The following is an 18,608-nucleotide window of genomic DNA, read 5'->3' as shown; positions in this document are numbered from 1 at the left end:
GAAGGCAAGTGGGCTCGTAATGGGCATAATTAAAATATTAACAAACTAAGAGCATCTCCAACCCCACTCTATAATTTACTGCAAAATGGAATGAGAAATGGAGTGATGGAAAAACAAAAATCTCATTACTCCATATATAGAGTAATCACTTTTTGTTTCTTCATTACTTCATTTCCCACTCTATTTTGCAGTAAATTATGGAATAGGGTTGGAGATGCTCTAAGGAGAGAAACGAAGCCCAACTTTTATCGGTCAAACACCAGTACCAACGTGGCGGATTAAAAGCTATTGATTGGCTGATTTTTTAGTCCTATGTGGACACTCTCTCCTTTAAGTATATTCAGCTTTTAATACTTGTTTGATAGTAACTAGTTCTTAAAACATTGCTTTCAAAAAATCAACTCTCAACTAGAAAAGCTCAAACCCTTTGAAAAATCATAGGGTCGTTCGCAACACCATTCATTTTTTTTTTTGGTATTCACAACTTTGAAGGCTTAGGGAAAATGTCAGTGGTGAACTTCTGCGCAGCACAGAGACTACCCTTGATCTTCATCGCACCCCTGCGTTTAAAGTACTCAGAATATCAACTTCTTGGACGAAATCAACGAGACCGACGTTGATCTGATAAACGAGACCGATCTTATCTGTGAGCTCTTTGCCGGCGTCGGTGGAGAGATGCTGCTTCATTAAATCCATGATTGCGTTCGATTTGAGCTGGGTCGTTGTTATTTTCTTGCGATAAGAGTAAAACTTCGTAGGAGGAAGGTGTGGATGGATTTAAGAAGGTTAGGTAGAAGACAAAGGAGCTAATGTGATCCATAAGTATGAAAGATTTTGATTTTGATTTTGATAGCAACCGGCACGCTTCCCTTTAAAAATAAGTTAAACAAATCACACTGAAAAATCAAGTAAAAAATAAAATTAAATACGATTATTTCAACTGACAAAAAAAGACAATCCGTTTAGATATTCGACTACTCGTCATGCTCACTTGTAAAGAGGAAAAAGAATGCTGCATAACAACAGAACCACTCAGTGAGGTACAAAATGTTAAACACACAATCTGACTATGTACATAGAACTACGACTATGAAAACCTAGATGTAGTATAAAACAAACATGATGTCTAATGCACCATACAAAATAACTAACTAGATTTTGACCCGCACGCCCGTGCGGGTGTATTTTTATAAAATATGTTGCTATTTATTTTCTATGTCATTATTAGAGTTGGACAAAAAATCTGAATCCAAAAATTCGATCGTGATATAAAAAGAAGTATCAAACCCAAACCGAAAATTGATTAAATATCAAAATTATTTAAAATTTTGGTATTTAGAGAATTAAAACCGAATCCGATCCGAATTGAAGTATTTCGAATACCCGAATGTATGTGATATATATATATATATTAGATTTAATGTATTTAAAAACATCCATAATATATATGGTACTTTTAAGTTGGTTTAAATAATTGATAATATATATAAATAGTTATATGTAAATAATTAAAATCGTTAAAGTATACTTAAAACACCAAAAATATTTAAAAATAATTATTGATTTTCTATCCAAATATTTAAACCAAACCAATTTATATATTAATTTTAGGTATTCAGACATATGTTATTCAAGTTTATATGTAATATGTTATTTTGTTTATATATTTTGAGAAATTTAAAGTATATAATAAATTTTAAAAATAATTTAAATGGGTAATCCAAACCCGAACGAACCCGTAAAGATTTGAATCAAATCCGAATCAAAATTTAGAAATATTCGAATGAGACTGAAATATTTGATCCCAGGAAACCGAAACCCAAATAGACCAGTACCGGTTGATATATGAAATCATCATTTTAAAATTTAATGTGAAACAAAAAATCATAAGTTAAGTTGATATATGAAATCTGACTTTTTATTGTATTTTTCTTATATATATTGAAAACATTTTTCAATAATAGTTATTAGAAAATATTTTAGTAAAAACCAATTTTTGATATAAATCAACTTTAAATTATTATTTTGATTTGAAATATATATATATATATATATAAAGTTTAAATTTTTCATGATTATTTTAGACCAATGATATTTTTAGATAATTATATTAACTAATTTTCGTATATTTTAAAGTTGGCCCAAATAGATAGTTTCTCATAATATAATAGATTTCTAATTTTTCTTAATATTGTGTTTCCAAACAACATTATATCTTTTTTATACTGCTATTCAAGTTTCCAAACAGACCTCTTTTTTAAGCTGTTATTTATGTTTACAAACAAACTTATTTTTTTAAACTGCTATTCAAGTTTCCAAACAAACATCTTTTAAAAATTGTTATCCATATTTCCAAACAAATCTAATTTGTATTTCAATTTTAATAATATAGATATTATCAGATATATTGTTTTAATCTCAATTTTGTGTTTTAAATTCAAGATTTTATATCAATTGGAAATGAATTTGGCAACAATCAGACATACTGGTTTGTTCTCGGGATATTTTAACATAGTACATAATGTCCAATTTAGAAAGATTCTTAAAGGTACATTTTTCTTACATATATTAGTTTTGGTTTTTAGGTTATTCATATGTGAATTTGCTAATGGATTATACAAACGCTTGATTCAATTTCGTTTTAAAAGATTTCATGTGTATATTAAATTTTGGTTAGAGATTGAAGATGGTTAGATAAAATAGTAATAGGCTCAGTTATAGGTTAATAAAAGTAAAATGAATCCCATTGAAATGTTGTAAAGAAACGGAATGGGCTTTGCAAGTGTAAGGCCTGCGTAAATGAGTTTGCAAATAACAAAATCTATTGAATTAAAACCAGTGGCAGGGTATTGTAAATAATGAGAAAAAATCAGGGTAATTTCTCATTTGTACTTCACTTTTAATAGGATAGATGCGCTGATAATGCAAAACTACTATGTTCACCTCACATTCTCCTCATAAAGATATATATATATATATATATATATATATATATTCAAATTAATCAACAGTTGAATCCTTCAAATTTTATCTCCGGTTTAACAAGCATAAAATAACAAACACACAAGACAACAATCATACATGATTCACAGAGATGGAACATGTTTTCATCCTAGACTTTTCAGAATGGCAGTACTAAACTACCACATAATTAAATGGAATATCCCTCAACTTTAGCCAAGATCAGAAAGTGGAAGCTGACTGAAAAAAGATAAAAAATGACTTGGTCGCCAAGAAATCCCAGGGTTTCGCCTTGGATCTTGATTTATCATCAACGAATCTCAGATCCGAGATGAACAAACACAATAAAGAGGCAAGATTTAAAATATAATAAACATACAAATACGAGATTATAACTCTTACGGCTCGGCTTTACGGCGCCGACGAGTTTTAATGAATCACATTTCTTTTGAATTCCATAAAAAATAAAACTTTTTCATTCTTCTCACCTAATTTTTTTTATTTGATGGTATTTTCTCGAATCTTCAAAAATCTATAATTAAAAATATATACATATATCCAATATCAAGGTCGGCTCGCCAAAATCCCTCAAGTAAATATCATGACTCAATCAAGTAAAAAATAAAATTAAATACGATAATTTCAACTGACAAAAAAAAAGACAATCCGTTTAGATATTCGACTACTCGTCATGCTCACTTGTAAAGAGGAAAAAGAATGCTGCATAACAACAGAACCACTCAGTGAGGTACAAAATGTTAAATACACAATCTGACTATGTACATAGAACTACGACTATGAAAACCTAGATGTAGTATAAAACACACATGATGTCTAATGCACCATACAAAATAACTAATGCGCTGATAATGCAAAACTACTATGTTCACCTCACATTCTCCTCATAAAGATATATATATATATATATATATATATATATATATATATATTCAAATTAATCAACAGTTGAATCCTTCAAATTCTTATCTCCGGTTTAACAAGCATAAAAAACAAACACACAAGACAACAATCATACATGATTCACAGAGATGGAACATGTTTTCATCCTAGACTTTTCAGGATGGCAGTACTAAACTACCACATAATTAAATGGAATATCCCTCAATTTTAGCCAAGATCAGAGACTGGAAGCTGACTGAAAAAGATAAAAAATGACTTGGTCGCCAAGAAATCCCAGGGTTTCGCCTTGGATCTTGATTTATCATCAACAAATCTCAGATCCGAGATGAACAAACACAAGAAAGAGGCAAGATTTAAATATAATAAACATACAAATACGAGATTATAACTCTTACGGCTCGGCTTTACGGCGCCGACGAGTTTTAATGAATCACATTTCTTTTGAATTCCATAAAAAACAAAACTTTTTCATTCTTCTCACCTAAATTTTTTTTATTTGATGGTATTTTCTCGAATCTTCAAAAATCTATAATTAAAAATATATACATATATCCAATATCAAGGTCGGCTCGCCAAAATCCCTCAAGTAAATATCATGACTCATTTGTTTACTCATTTTTTTTACTTTCACATTTTGACCAGAAAATTCAGACCAAATTGTTTACACATTTTTTATTGATTGCTTTTAGTAGTTATGTAAAATTATTTAAATTTTCTACTATATCTAAAACATATATCTAATAGAATATCCAAAACATTAATACTCATATAAAAATTATATGTTACACAAACTTTGTTATTTTTTGCATAGAACACAATTCATATCCACGAAGACATATAGACAAATGTTTTGTTCATATAACTAATCTTCTATGATTCTCTCATCCAAAGTTTTTCATCCACAAATTGTTATGACAGACTACTCTCTATCTATCCACAAATTACTAGTCAAAGGGTTTTATGAATTAATTATTAAAATATATTAAAAATAGATGTTAAAATATAGATCAAAATAAAATATAATTTATTGCACCAAACATATTTTATGTATTTTACAATTTGAAAGGCAAACAAATAAATACATAAGAGGTGAATGAGTAGTAATATACAAAATAAAAAATAACTACTCACATGGGATTAGAAAAATTAGTCAATAATAATGCATCATGCCATATTTACTTGCCAAGTCACATGTTAGCGAGTGGGCTACCAACAAGATAAAAAAGATATACCATTTGTGCTGATACCCACTTGAAATTAGCCCATTCTAAAAACAAGTCCTTAAACTGGCATGAACTTTTCCACTTCACTGATATCATTCCTCTTTCATGAAAACTAGATCGTTTTCCGCGCTACGCGCGGATAATTGCTACTATATACTACGACTGATTTTGTAGTTGTGTGAATATAAAAAAAATGTAGAATTTTATGTGGTTATAAACTATTTAGTGTGTAGGATATAGTATAAGAGGAATTCCAATTCTAATTTTTATTATTTGAATATTTCATAAAGTTTATTTTCGTCGATTTTTTTTGTATTAACTTTTTTTGTTAGTTGGGACAATATATCAAAATTGAATTCAGAACACATAAATAGTTCTCAAAATGTTGGGAAGTTATTCATAATTATGTTTTCTTGATTATAATTTGATGAGTTGTATATTGGAAGTGTATCTCTAACTCATGTATTGAACTTAACTCTTATTTTTCCTTTGAAGTCTTTTATTTTTACATTGTTGTGTCAAAGTAATATTGTGTGGCTAATAATGAAACGAATAATAGTTTTCATGCAAATAAGAATTATTAATCAGTATGTCTCAACTTTTAAGTTTGTATTTTCTTTTTATTATTTATATATTTCAGGGATATACTTGTCGTCATGAAAACTTTATATTTCTGATTACTTATGATTTGCAGCTCATTGAACATAAATTCTTGGTTGTCCCATAGTGTAAAATCCACATATTGAAGATTAGTTCCAACACTGAATTTGTGTCAAAAGGGAATCATCTAAGCTTTCTTCTTTAAAAGCAATCAAAAGAATTTAAAGTCAGAACAATTCGTTTGAGATTGAATGATTGAGTGACTATAAAAATTGCTTATGCATCAAAGTTGACTATAAAAATTGCTACAAATCCAAAAAGATATCCAGAATGGTTTTAGAGACTTTTCTAGCCCACCACCATATTACTACATGTATATTTTTAGGTATATACGCTTAGCAAATTAAATATTTTTGATATTAGTTTCTTAATCCAAATGAAAACAAAGTAAATATTTTTTGTTCTTACTTTCTATAATATTTTAGCTAATTAATATATTTTAAAATTGAAAATTTTATTAAATCTTAAATATCTTTCAGCTTTCAGAATGATACAAATCAAGATAATAAAAATAATAATTTTATGTCTTCCAATGTTAGTTGGATTCTAAATATTTTATAATACACGCCTAGAAAATTGTATATATTTAAGAATGTTAGTCTAATAATGCAGTGATGAAAAGAAAATCATCATTATCTATTCTTTCTGTTATCATTAATTTAAAACAATTTTGAACTACTTAAAAATTGTGTATATTTTCTTTATTTGTCTCTTACTTAATTGATAAAATATTTTTAAAAATTTAGAGTTAACGTGTACTTTTATTTTACATAGGTCTTTTTCCTAAAGAACTGAGCTTGCTAGCGAGAAATGAAAAAAGAGTTTGGATGGATGTTCACCCCAAAGTGATCCCGGACTGCATGTATACATCCGAGGTTGCTAGCATAACCAGACCTGACATAGCTTACCCAGTGAACTTTCACAAGCACTTTCAAAATATTGTTTAAATAATTGTATTTTAAAAAAAAAATATTTATCCTTTAACGTAATAGCTTACTTCTTTTTGTTTTGTTCAAGATTTTTTAATATTATTCTTTCCATTCCATAATATAAAATGTTCTAGAGAAAATTTGATATTTAAAAATATAAGATGTTTTGATATTCTTAAGATATTTTTAACTTTCTTAAATTTGGTTAACTAATAATACTGTACTTCATTTTTTGATTGGTTAACTCATTTAAATGTATAGTATTATTAATAATATTTAATTAAAAATTGATTAGTTTTATGACCAAAAGATCATATAATATGAAACAGAGTAGTACTATAAAACCTTTTTACCATCAAATTTTTTTTAGTGGTGTAATCAAGCATTGACATCTGTTGCTGACTTTGTAAGTTACTCTGATTGCATTACTTCGTTTTTTGTTCTTGGAACAGATTTTTCCACGAAAAAGATAGATGCAGAGAAAGGGAAAGTAACAAAGATAGACTCAGAGCAAGCTGTACAATAGGATTATGGCTAATATAATATATTATCTGCATTATACTACGATTTATAAGACTTGCAAGTGTGGGTTAGAGTGAACGTACTAATGAAGACTGACATGACTACAGAACTTATGAATCCAAAACATGTGGATGCATATTGTTAAAAAAATTGCAATGATAAAAGAAATAACAACCACGTCCTAACCACGTCCTAACCACGTCCCTAAGTTTTTTTTAAAGAGAGAAACAGATGTAAGCAAAGTTACGTGTTAAAAAAAAGATGTAAGCAAAGTTGAAAGATGCTAAAACGTTAATCGATAAGGACTTGTTCTTTAGCTGCTTTCTTTGGGGCATTCTCTTCCAGATCAATTTGTTCTTTTGCTGCTATTAAACGTCCGGGAAGTGAAACATTAGATGTAGTTGCTTGCTCTGCAACTTTTCAATTGTTAGTTCCTCCGACTATATGGATACAAACATGTAAACAAAAATAAGAATCTGCACCAAAATATATCTATGATAACAATAACAATTGGGCGTTATTTATTACTCATTAACTTCAAGTTAAGGGTTGAAAAGAGGGAAAAACCTGCAAGAGTTCGAAAAATGGATAGTAACAGTAAATTACTTGAGCTAAGAATTGTATTCTTCAACTCCTGTCTCTCATCCAATTCATTACCTCCGATCTAAACCCCAGAAACCCATAAAGCAAAAGGTTTGAAAACGAAGTATCAGCAAATGAACCACAACAGTCTGACAAAAACCAAAAGCACAAAAAAAAAAGAAGAAATCAAATACCTTTGATTCGGATCTTGGACTCGAGGAAACCCCTCCAGAAATATCGCCATGGTCATACACCACAGCCGACACAAAGTGTCAATGCAAATTTCGGGAACCACATCATCAAAGAATACGTGTGGGGAGAGAGATGCCTTCGCTTTCAAATTCTTGGAAGCCATTGCTGGTGAAGGTCTGTCTGAGTTAATAAGAGTAAGGCATCAATAAAAAACTATGCAGTCAAATTAAAAGTAGCTTGACAAATGAGAGTAATACATGAAAAATATTAAGTGTACGTAAAAAATTGTAAACACACTGGCAATACATCTAGAGCCCAAAACAGATGTGATCAGCAGTAAAATCAACCAAATAATGACAAAAATGATACAAAGATCTGATTATTATTGATCACACTTACGTTAGCTTCACCACACATGTCTATGACCATGATGATAGTCATTTGTACTAACCGGCTAAGGAAACTGAGAGATAAGAGAAAATACTGCACAGTTAAACCACCATGTACTCCAAACCCCATGCGCTTGGTAATCCTTAGAAAAGCACCGGCTTTAATCTCTCGGTCATAAGCTGAAAAGCAGATCGATTTTTTTTTTTAAAGAGGATTTACGATCACTAAAATATTAATCATATTTTCCTATTCTTTCTGCACTATTCTCCATTTACTTGCCCAATCAACCATGTAGAAGAGGTACGAAAACATAAAAGAGAAAGTCCGTAATTTCTAGCAGACCCCGAAGATATCAAAGTCAGATATGCGTACACACTTTTAATAAACATGTCCATAGACATGTAACCACCTATTGACTGAAGGAGGTAGTCACCAATAGCTTTGGCTAAGTCCGTCCAAGTAATCTGCACAACAGAAGTGCAAAACAAAAACAATAGGCAACACTCATATATATTTGAAACCCACAATTGATCATGAAGAAAAAGAACCAATATAAGCAAGCACCAAGAAACATAGGTAAGAGCCGAGCTTGACCTTGCCATGATTTTTTTGGTGGTAAAGAAAACATTAGAAATTCATCCAAAACTTTATGGCCAATGAGTGTTAGGAAAAATAGGAAAATACCATAACAGAACATTGAGAGACACAAATCAAAGAGTGGATATAACAATGACTACCTCCCTCTCTGAGATTACTGATTGATCATCGTAGACTGCATCCTTTGTAAACACAGTTGATCTACTACAATAAGAGAAAGTAGCAAAAGATTTAGTGATATCTAAAGATATTAATCTGAAGGATGTAATTACCTCCTGGTTTGAGTTGAAGCCGTATCGTGGAGCACGATTAGATGAGATGAAGCTTGCTTCACGGAGAAAAAACGAAAACTGGTTAAGTAGATTACAGACAGATGGAAGGAAACATAAAAGTGGAGCGGCACATACCTGTTCATTGATGAGGGCGAATTAGTAGATTCCTGGAAGCATGATCGGGTATCATGGCTGGTCGATCAATGTTGTCTTATGGAGGATTTAGAATATGGTTCAATGTGAACTGATACAAAAGGATTTATATATGAGAAGAAACACAAGGAGGTGGAAGGATGCATCTGATTAGAAGGATTGAAGAACGTTATTGAATGAATGGGAGTGGATGATGATTAATATAATAGAAACGGCGAATTGATTCTGATGAATTGGAAGAGACGAATGTCGTAACAAAAAAGGAATTGGAAGAGACGAAGGCGGCTGGTTTTGTTAAGGCTGGGCCAATTGAAATAGATCAGCAGCTGGGCCAATTGACATAAATCAGTAGCTCATTACGATTAATAGAATGCGTGACGGGGAAAAACAACAATTCCTTATTGGTTGATTTATTGATCTGACGTGGACAACTTTAGAGTGGAGTATATTTGCCTTTTAGTATTGTATTGATTCAGACATTTCGGTAACATCACTGTTTCTTTGTAATTAATTCAGTGTAGATTCAAATACTCAATAAACTTCATTATATACACATTTAATCACCATAGAAGTTATTTCTCGGTTTATATAAACACATACTCCAAATATTTGCTTCATGCACAATTCAAAAACTACATTCAATTACATCAGGTGTGGCAACGGCGAAGAAATCAGACAAATCGAGCGGCAAGTCTCCAACTTCTTTGTTTTTGGCTACATTTCCATTGGCTAAGCTGAATATGAATTATATATGTCTCGTTTAATCCACTTTTGGGAGTCAAGAAACACCGGTAAAAGTGGATTATAATTGGTCTTATTGACAACCAGGTATGATATTTGATTTCTAATTATTCTCTTCCATCAGATTCTGAAGCAATATTCCAAAACACTGACTGAGATCCTTTCGCAAAAGGAAAGCGACAGGGTGAAAGTACCATTCCTTACAGCTCAGCTCGACAAGCCTATACCAATGTTTAAATTCACTAAAGCTACGAACTTGGGCCAGAAGAGAAAGATAACCTGAAAGCTGCGTAGATTCATGATCTTTGAGATGCTCAGTTTGATTCATCCATCATCGGTGTTGTAAGACTTTCTATTCTGCATCCGAAACTCATTTGGAATTTCATGTTTAGTTACCTTTCGTCTTAATTATTTGTAATTGGATTTGCAGGGTGAGATTTGTAAAGCTGTGATCTGTCTAAAATAGCAGAATCTAGGTAATGTTGCAGTTAAAATCAGGTTGTTTCAGTTTCCACCTCGGTAATCAAATTATCTAACTTTTACTCACACTCTTCAAACCTATTACAGGTTGCAGGTTTTCGACAGACATGCAGCTATTAAATTGAGTGGTATGTCCTAAAAGGCATACATGAGATCATTCAATAGCCTGTAAAACGTTATTGGAGTTAAGTGGGTTTTTTCTTTCTGTTCCAGTATAATAGATGTTGTCACCCTATGCGAAAATTTGTTATGGGTGCTGATTTCTTTTTCTTTCTGCAGCTGTTGCTCCGCTTCATTTCTATGTTTATGAAATGTATTTATATGGTTTTGAAAGGTAAAAACTTCTATCCCTAGAAAATATTTGTGCATTTATATTGTTTTCTAATCTAAACAATATTCAGAGAAATTTCAATTTCTAAGTTAAACCAAACATTAGATTTTTCACGTACATCTCGTCGAGACATAATTGATGTTTTCTTTTTCAAAATTACATTTTTTTAATAAAGGGGTTTAAAGTACTTTTGTTAATTATTATAGATATTGCACTCTAAATCAATATGGAAAAGTGTTTCCTATTATATAGTTACAATACATACATATATAGCTACCATTATATTATTAGGGAAAATATATATATAGGTTAGCTCATAATCATTTGTGCAACTTCTAATCTTTAAGAACTATTATCCTTATAGATTTTGTATGGACCACATAAGTGGTCCAGACTAATCACATAAGATTATAATATAGTTATATGGAAGAAAATGAAATAGAGAATTAAATATACAATAACTAGATCTTTTTAAGTATAAAAATGTCAGTAAATGATTAGTATATAATACATATCCAGTTACCGTCTTTTGTGATTCTTTATTTCACTAAATAACAGATGATCAACGAAGACTAAATGTTCAAAAACATCTTTCGGAAATTATAGAAACAAAAATCACCTGACAAACAAAAGACACATATAACTATAAAATTTTAATATTGAATCTACTGTAGGATGTATCCTTTCAGACTAAGTTAAGATAAGCGCCTTACGCGGAGTGAATATAATGTATACACATTATTTGTACATGCTATTATTTGTTTTGTGTTCTTTAACATATTATTTAAAAAGTAAATATATATATATATATATTAATATTCTGATGTAATTAAACTGTCACGGGCACATAAATTAAAACAGTACACTTATTTATTTAAAATATTTTTGTATAAAATAAATCCAAACAATCACTTTTATTTATTTTATATGGTATATAATTAATTTTAAATGATATTAACATAGATATAGAGTAGATTATAATATAATTATCTATTAAATGAGTTTTTTTACTCATACATTTTTAAGATCATATATATCTTTTTTACAAAAAATAAATAATTGATAACAAAAAGTTAATGTGAGACTTTTAATAGTTTAGTTAATTATTATCGTTTTCAAAAAAAAAATTGAAATTAAAATATTTTATATCTTTTATATGGTATATAGTTCAATCCAAGTGATATTGAAATTGATATATATTCTTAATTTGATAATATTTTAATAGGATTTCCTATTCATATAGTTTTATGATTATTTTTAGTTGTTATAACAAAAACTTTAAATTATTGATTACAAACTTTTTAATGTGGGAATTTTTAGTGTTTTAGTAATTTATAGCGTTTTTATATTTGGAGTAATTCTATTTCTAACTCTATTATAGAGTGAAAAAAATTTATTTATACTTTAGTCATTTTTCTCTTCAATCTTTAACTATATATAAAATATAATTATGCAAACAACACATAATTATTTTTAAAACAATATATATAAATGTTTAAAACTTATTATTATCAGCCAAAGAAAACAAGTACTAAAATTAAAGTAATTTTATAATATTAGCCAAAGAAAACAAATACTACAATTAAAAACAAGTAACTTAACATAAATTAAAACCATAGATAATATTGACTTAATTTCCCGATATATTGTTTAAAGATCAACCGAGATTTCTTTTAAAATGTCAAGGAGTAGCTTCTTGTTCATGTTGTTGACCACGTCTCTTTTGTAAAATTCGTGTTCGTTCCTCCTGAAAACACTACAAGAAAACACGCAGATTCTGAGGGAAATACCGAGGGAAAATGAGTTCCTCGGAAATTTCTGACAAAATATCGAGGAAATACCGAGGAAACCAAGAAATGGGGTTTCCTCGAAATTTCCTCACTATTTTTTGAGGAAATTTCGAGGAAGACCAACTTCCTCAGTAATTTTCGAGGGAATACCGAGGAAACCAGGGTCGTCGGAAAAAATCAACGGATATTTCTAATATTTCGATGACATCTTGTAGCCGTTAGAGAGCCGTTAGGAGAGTCGTTGGGGGATTTAAACTATTTCGAGGAAATTTCGAGGAAATGTCTGTATCCCTCGAAATTTCCTCGAAATTTCCTCAGTATGCCGGGAGGATTTCATCTATAAATACAGCCACCCCTCTTCCTCTTCATTCACTCCATTTCTTTTCTTCTTCTCTCCTAGTCTCACGAATTTGATTCCAAAAAAACATGTCTTCTTCAAATTATTTTCGTTCTTGGATGGATCGACCTCATTTGGATCCGGACACGAGATTGCTTACGGAAGAATACAATCAAGGTATAATCGAGTTCATGAGGGTAGCTCGCAAACAACCGGAAGCAGAAACAGGTAAGTTAAGATGTCCTTGCTCTAATTGTAAAAATAGAAAAGTTATTAAAGAGTGGGATGTTTGGACTCATCTATTATTGAGTGGGTTTACACGAAGTTACAAAATTTGGTATCATCATGGGGAAACTGATTATGAACTTGGTAGTACTAGCGAACCTCAGCCGGCGGTTAGATTAGAAGAACCAATTAGGGCGGATGTAGATTATGGTGTAGGTACTGAGCAGATGATAAATGATCATTTTAGAGGGGAAGATTTACCCAATGCAGAAGCTAGGAGATTTTATGAAATGTTGGATGCTGGAAAGCAACCATTGTACGAAGGTTGTAGAGATGGTCATTCAGCTTTATCATCTGCTATGAGACTGATGGGCATTAAAACAGATTATAACTTGGCTGAAGACTGTGTGGATGCGATAGCTAATTTTGTTAAAGGTATTCTACCTGAGGATAATGTAGCTCCAGGTTCATACTACGAGGTTCAAAAACTCGTAGCTGGGGTTGGTTTATCTTATCAGGTAATAGATGTATGCAGCGATAACTGCATGATTTATTGGAGGGCGGATGATCAGCGGACTACATGCAAATTTTGTGGGAAGCCTCGTTATAAAGATACGAGTGGAAGAGTTCTAGTGCCATATAAAAGGATGTGGTATTTGCCTTTGACAGAAAGGTTGCAGAGGTTGTATCTTTCAGAACGCACAGCGCAACGAATGAGATGGCATGCGGAGCACTCAACAGATGGTGAGATTAGACATTCTTCAGATGCAAAAGCGTGGAAACATTTTCAATCAAAGTATCCCGACTTTGCGTATGAGAGAAGAAATGTCTACCTTGGATTATGTACTGATGGTTTCAGCCCGTATGGGAAGAGTGGAAGACAATATTCTCTATGGCCAGTCATTGTTACACCATACAACTTACCCCCAAACTTGTGCTTGCGACGAGAGTTTTTGTTTCTCTCCATTCTCGTTCCCGGACCAGAGCATCCTAAGAGATCACTTGATGTGTTTCTTCAGCCACTAATATATGAGTTGCAACAACTATGGGCTCAAGGTGCTGAAACATACGATATTTCGTGTAAAAAAACTTTCAATTGCGGGCAGTACTAATGTGGACAATAAGTGATTTTCCAGCATATGGTATGTTATCTGGATGGACAACGCATGGAAGGCTATCATGTCCATATTGTCAAGATAACACTGATGCTTTCCAACTAAAACACGGAAGGAAAACGTGTTGGTTTGACTGTCCTACCACCTGATCATCCATATCGTAGGAGTAGGAATTTGTTTACTAAGAACAAGAAGGTGTTTGACAGTCCACCTGCGGAAATTAGTGGGAAAGGTTTGAAGACACAGCTAAGAGATTTTGGTGCAGAAAGGACGCCAGACATCGGTGGACATGCGCGTTTTCCGGTAGATGCTGTTGGAAACCTACATAACTGGCACAAAAAAGTATATTCTGGGATCTGCCATACTGGGAGGATCATTTGCTAAGGCATAATTTAGATGTCATGCATATTGAGAAGAATTTTTTTGACAATCTCATGAACACGATCCTTAACGTTCAATGTAAAACAAAAGATAACTTGAAGTCAAGACTGGATTTAGTCGATATATGTGCTCGTTCAGAACTTCATGTTGATGAGAATGGTAGGGCTCCTTTTCCCATATACCGACTTGGTGCAGAAGGAAAAGATGCGTTCTTTGATTGGATTTCAAACGATGTGGAGTTTCCAGACGGTTACGCATCTAATTTGCGTAACTGTATCGACAAAAAGGAAGGAAAGTTTATTGGCTTAAAAAGTCACGATTGTCATGTGTTGATGCAGCGCTTACTTCCGTTTGCTTTCAAGGAACTATTACCACGAAATGTTTATGAAGCAATTGCAGGGATAAGTGCTTTCTTCCGCGATTTATGCGCCAGATCAGTGACTCACTACAAGAAATATCGGTATTAGCAGCGCTGAGAAAACGCTATTATAGGGTTTTCATAGCGTTTTTGTAAACGCTCTAACAGCGGCAGCTATGGTAGACCCCCCCTACTATAGCACTAATCGTGTGCTGCGACAAAGTGTAGCTATAATAGCGATTAGTTATTGCTGTATTAAACTTGTTTAATAGCGACACTTTAGCGCTGTATTACAGTTTTATATGGCGTTTTGTATCTGAGATAATATAATTTATAATATCACTTTCTTCTTGTTACGGAAAATGTTTTTGTAACTTTTGGTATTTTTAATGGGTGAATCTATAATAGCTATTTTTCTGTGCTGCTAAATATTATTAAATAACTTTTTTCTTGTGCTATGATGTTAATTTTCATAGCTAATGTTCGAGTGCCATATTTTTGGTATAATGAAACATTTGTAAATTAATTTTGATAGGTATTTTGATTTTTCATGATATAATTGTTTTGTTCTGAATATTGAATATAATTGTAAATAAAAAAAAATATATAGCACATAAAAGAAACAAATTACAAACTACAAACATACCAAAAGAGTAGAATGATTAACTACAATAGATCCTGAAGCAAATAAAACACAGACTTAAGCAAATGGTTTATAGAAATCTAGGCATTATTATTGACGAGATGAGTTGCGGGCATTCATGGATCTGATAAGGTTCAGGAACATTGGCTCGATGTCTTCTTCAGGTCCTTCAATGCGTGTCAAGTGGTAGCCTTGAGAGCGTCTAAACTCGGCTCTGGTTATCTCTTCCACATCATTACCTCCTGAGGACTGTCCTTGTTCTGGTATTGGGCGTTGCATCTGAGATGTGTTGACCGCTTCACGTTGTGGCTGTTGCTGTTTGGGTTGGGGCTTCACACCGACTGCAGCGAGGGCTAAGACAATGCTCTTCCTTGCTTCCATTAGAGTTGCTAGATGAAAAATTAATCCAAAGTTAGATCTTTGACTATCAGAAGACAAGGTAACAAATCGGAAAAGATATTGGAGTTTCTCTGACCTGGAAATTGAGTAGAGTCTGTAACGCTTCAAATCTTGAGGGAAGACAAAACTGAAAAATTAGAAGAATAAATTAGGTAAGATAAAATTGGAAAATTAAACCAAAAATAGATCTTTACCATCTCTACAAATCGAACAAGATATTGAAAGTCTGTGGGTTATTTATCAAAGAAATATAATATGAGGCGCTAACCTGTAAGAAGAGATCTATGTAACCTAAATCGTGTGTCTTGAAGAGAGATTGGAGATGAAATTGTGGAGGGTCGGAGAGATTTGTGGTGGCTTATGCAGATTTTGTGTTGGTTTGAGATGGAAGGAGAGAGATTCGTGGTGGATTAAGAGAGAATCGTGGTTCCTTGAGAGAGATTTGTGGTGGTTTGAGGGAAAGAGAGAGAAGTCGATAAAGAAAATATATTTTCGTTTGGCTCCGAAAATTAGAAAAATTTCAGGTTGCCTCCAAAAAAGCTCTCGACCAATGAGAGACAATGACGAGGATAACCTAAAGAACTAATCTCCACCGTTGAATCATCTCGATCCAATGGATATAATTAGTGGAATTTTTTTTGTTTGTCTCGTGCATGAACTAACGATGGATGGTTTGATTTTGTAGAACAACATGAATTTTCTTTGATTTTGATATGATTTAGGATGGTGTATACTTGTATTTGAATATATATCTACATCTAACAATGATCATATAATCAGTACAAAGTAGATTATGGAAAACAAAATCATGTTGTGAACATATAAACACCAAACACTCAAAGTAAACCAATTTATACCCTAACCCCTAAAACTTACATTAACATACATAAACCATCGATGACAAAAGTGTGGAAAGGTCACTTGAATTACATTTACATACATAAACTTACTAATTACATTTTTTTGTTAATGAATCAGTAAACCCTATCATTACCCTAAACCCTATCATTACCCTAAACACTAAAAGTTATCTTTTGCTTTGTTATATATTTCAACATTATAATTTTGGGCCTTGTTGTGAATTAAGACAAACACATTGCATCATAAACCTTAATTAGTTAAGATTCTAAAAGCACAAGATAAAAGGCAAATAACACTTGGTCACGTTTTGAAAGACAGAAACCAAAAGCCGATGATGTCTTAGAAAAACAGAGTCATTAAAAAACAGAGTCACTGAAAAACAGTCATTAAAAACACAAAGAGTCTTGTTGCTTGGTTCCTTTGGCTCTGTTTTTAAACCTGCACAGAAAGACAAATTATCTGATTAGCTTGACATATTTCCACATATGTAACAAATAAACGAGATCTCACCAATAGAACTTTATCCTCTGGCCAAGCAAGACAGCTTCCAAGTGCATCTTCCATATATTCGATCTCTGATGATGTCCTCCACACAGCAGCATCTTTAATCTTCACAACATCCACAAAGACTCGACATGCACCAGGGCCCAAAGGTTGAAAGTGGACAAGATGTTCAGGATTACTCGATGACCAACGTCCTTCAGCGACCACCACGTTATTTCCAGATAGGTCCAGCAGCTTGATTTTCTGATTAGGCTTGAATTTGTTACGCTGCAACCACAAACCACAAAAGCAGAACCAATATTCAAAGATCACAACCAGATTCAATCAAGCAATGCAAGGACAGAAACTACCTCTGATCTGCGAAGAGGAGATGGTGGAATTAGAGGTGACTTATGTTTCATAGGCGCTACAGGTTTCTTTATAGGAGCTGGTGGAGTTGAAGGAGAATCCTCATTCGTAGACTGATGATCAATGACAGTCGTTGCAGGTTTGGCAGTAGCTGTTGTACTTAGTGGAGACTTTTGATTCTTACAAGTTGAACTCCCTGCTTTTGAACTTCCGGCAATAGAACTTCCTGCTCTCGAGCTTCCTGCTTTAGAATTAGGTGTTTCTGAGTCAAACACAACTCTATTTGCTGGCCATGCAACAAAACTGTTGTGATAATCCTCCATAGCTGTCTTCCCCACAGTAGGCCTCCATATGTAGGCATCAGGGTTTACTACCTCATCCACATACACCTTTATTGCATTTGGACCAAGCGGAAGTCCATTGACCAACGTTTGTGGTTCCTTCGTCTGCCATCGACCTACAGCAACGACTTCCTCATTACGTACATAGTCCATGAGTTTGCATTTGTTATTTGAACTGCTGAAAGGGCTCTGCAAAACAAAACAAACACAAACCATTTATATAAGAAAGACTCAGCTTCAGACTCATTGGCTACAGAGGAAGAGGATAATTAACCTTAGGAGCATTGTCGTCTGGTAAACCTGCTGTTGGAACAACACAATGATCGGAATGCCATGCAATCATTTCTCCGAC

At 32.5% G+C, this 18,608-nt stretch overlaps 2 long non-coding RNA genes and 1 pseudogene across 13 annotated transcripts; all 3 read right to left on the bottom strand.

Moving 5' to 3' along the window:
* Positions 1-478: 478 nt before the first annotated feature.
* LOC130511175 (sterol carrier protein 2-like) lies at positions 479-985 on the bottom strand (annotated as a pseudogene).
* A 6,293-nt stretch (positions 986-7,278) lies between these two features.
* LOC130510723 (uncharacterized) lies at positions 7,279-9,857 on the bottom strand. 12 transcript variants are annotated; one of them, XR_008944459.1, is made up of 7 exons: positions 9,385-9,855; positions 9,250-9,305; positions 9,118-9,181; positions 8,757-8,844; positions 7,993-8,559; positions 7,784-7,880; positions 7,279-7,656 (listed from the first exon to the last, which is right to left on the bottom strand). It is a non-coding gene; the product is annotated as an uncharacterized LOC130510723 (long non-coding RNA). The 12 variants fall into 12 exon arrangements; XR_008944462.1 differs by having other exon boundaries at positions 7,993-8,170; positions 8,442-8,559; positions 8,757-9,181; positions 9,385-9,853; XR_008944464.1 differs by having other exon boundaries at positions 7,993-8,166; positions 8,442-8,559; positions 8,757-9,181; positions 9,385-9,853.
* A 7,372-nt stretch (positions 9,858-17,229) lies between these two features.
* On the bottom strand, positions 17,230-18,351 carry LOC108826801 (uncharacterized). The gene is made up of 2 exons (XR_001945544.2): positions 17,574-18,351; positions 17,230-17,501 (listed from the first exon to the last, which is right to left on the bottom strand). It is a non-coding gene; the product is annotated as an uncharacterized LOC108826801 (long non-coding RNA).
* Between the last annotated feature and the right edge of the window lie 257 nt (positions 18,352-18,608).

The sequence above is a fragment of the Raphanus sativus genome, chromosome 4 (assembly GCF_000801105.2).
Source record: "Raphanus sativus cultivar WK10039 chromosome 4, ASM80110v3, whole genome shotgun sequence".
Lineage (NCBI taxonomy): Eukaryota > Viridiplantae > Streptophyta > Magnoliopsida > Brassicales > Brassicaceae > Raphanus > Raphanus sativus.
Note: the sequence above shows the minus strand (reverse complement) of the source record. Positions and strands in the feature narration are given on the sequence as shown.